Genomic DNA, 2,207 nt, shown 5'->3' with positions numbered 1-2,207 from the left:
ACTTTGGTCAGGAACCCATGACCAGGAGCCTACAACTCTACTGTGTTCGTGTAACGGCGTTTTCACAGACCGATTTATTTCTAGATTGAATTTCCCGCGAATGAGACTCCCACAGAAGCCCGATGACCAATCACAAGAAATTAAGCTGACGTCATAGGGTCACCGAACCGGAACTGCCTTTGTTTTTTCCGGAAAAGATAGTCCAAAAATAGATCGGTCTGTAAAAATGCCGTTACATAAGCCCAGTATGGGAGCTGTAGGCTCCGGGTCATGGGTTCCTGTTTTGGTCTTTTAGAATTGCCCATACAATCTTAACATGGCATTCACGCATGACTGAAGTACAGTGCCCATTCGCGTACTATATCACAAAATGAAATCCTCTTAAAGTTATTGCTTAAAACACACCAAAATAAAAATCAAATTGCAATGTTTAATGAGCGATACGATGTCGTTGCCAAGGGTTGTTTTTTAATAAGTGGCTCTTTCATGTCGTGAACACCATGTTACTCAAGAGTGATATTTCCTCTGATCGATGTGTTGGGTTAAGATAGCTCGCCCTTGTCTTTGGCGAATTGGTGTTTCGTTTTTACTATGTTGTCTGTGTGGCCATTGTTCTTCATGAATGATGCATGAGCACTCTGTAGTAGCATTCCTTCGAGTTTACTTTCGCATGCAATTTGTAAATTTGACGTATGATATCGCTTTTAGTTGTGTAATGGGTGCTCATATCAACAATCGTAATTAAGTCCTTCTCTATTTAGCACAGCGCGATATTTTAGAGGCATTTAAGAACTACCAAGAAACCGCTAACTAAGCCCAGTTTGATTCGCGTGCATCGGTAAGTTTTTTTTTTTTTTTTGGGGGGGGGGGGGGGGGAAGTTTGTGGGTTAATCGTAGAGAAAACTGCAATTTTTCAAAAAATCATTTTAGGCATGTTTAAATCGGACTGATCATGACCTCCAGCATAAGGATCAAAATGGAAGCATATCCGACAGAACCCCTGACTTAAAGCTTGCAACTTACCACTTTGGAGTTGTCTAACTTAGAAGGAAGAGAGAAAAGGCACTTGTTAATTACGATGGTTAACGTATTCAAAAATAATTGTTCCACGTATCTTTAGGAGCATCTTCATAGAAACTCTGAAGTTCACAAATAAACTTGAGGGGTTCGAAATATGACCTCCCAGTTACCGCTACCTAAAACGAATTTTATTCAACGTTTTTTCGCTTATCGAGGTGCAATGGCTTGGAACCAACTGTCAAATCAAATACGTGAGATGAGAGATCTTGCAAGCTTTAAACGTGCGATATCCTAGGACACATTTCACATTGCTAAGGCACATTTTTACATGGCTTGTTTCGTATTATTATGTAGTAAGTTATGATTGTTACTAATTACTACTATTGTTTAACCTTCCTTGACATTAAAAATTTGTAGCGTTAAGTTAAACCTAGATATAGTCGTTTTAACATTTATATCTTGTAATTGTTACACGGCATGTCTGAAAACCCGCTTGCTGAGCCATTTACCGTGCTTTAAATAAAGTTGATTGAATGATTGACTGTATCAACTGTCGATACCTGCGATTTCGTCATAGGTGCTTAAATTTACTTCACACCTTCTCGGTCAGTTCACATTGCGACCACGTTGACAATCAGACATAGCTTCATTCTAATCTCGTTTGAATAAATTTGAATGTTGCTTAGAAATTTACGGTTCAAAGACCCAAGGTTTCGATACCTTCCTAACTCCACTGTCTTCATCAGGGGTGATTCAATGTTATCGCAAGACGTTCTTTTATGTGCCATCAATTTGCTAAGAAGGGAAAGGACGTGCCTATTAATTAACAATTAGACCCGTAGCCCGCAACTCCAAGGGCTACGGGTCAATAGCCGTCAATAGTGGCCCTTGAGGGCGAAGGGTTTAATTGTTTTAGTATCACCCAGCTAGTTGGACAGAAAAAGCAATAATAAAGTTAGCAAATGCAAGTTAAAGAAATATTTAATTGGGAATTAAACGAAAGAGAGCGTCACGCTTTTCGCTACTCGAGGACTGTTACTAATAGTCCTCTAGTAGCGTAGCGTAGCCAATCAAAAATGCAGGATTTGCATTAGTCCACTACATGTAGTTGGGTGATACTAATAGTGATTAGCGTCCTTTTCTTTTAGTAATGTTGAAGTAGGTGTGAAGGTAAAAGGTCCCGTCAT

At 39.4% G+C, this 2,207-nt stretch overlaps 1 protein-coding gene across 8 annotated transcripts in view; it reads left to right on the top strand.

Annotated features, from left to right (window-relative positions):
- Positions 1 to 1,558, top strand: part of LOC138007184 (G-protein coupled receptor 83-like) — a 22,745-nt gene extending 21,187 nt beyond the window's left edge. For all 8 annotated transcript variants that reach the window (XM_068853948.1, XM_068853955.1, XM_068853953.1 and 5 more), the window contains one exon: positions 1 to 1,558. This exon is cut by the window's left edge and continues 1,607 nt beyond it. The gene's annotated coding sequence lies outside the window, so the exon portion shown is untranslated.
- Positions 1,559 to 2,207: the final 649 nt, after the last annotated feature.

This window comes from Montipora foliosa, chromosome 6 (assembly GCF_036669935.1).
Source record: "Montipora foliosa isolate CH-2021 chromosome 6, ASM3666993v2, whole genome shotgun sequence".
Lineage (NCBI taxonomy): Eukaryota > Metazoa > Cnidaria > Anthozoa > Scleractinia > Acroporidae > Montipora > Montipora foliosa.
Note: the sequence above shows the minus strand (reverse complement) of the source record. Positions and strands in the feature narration are given on the sequence as shown.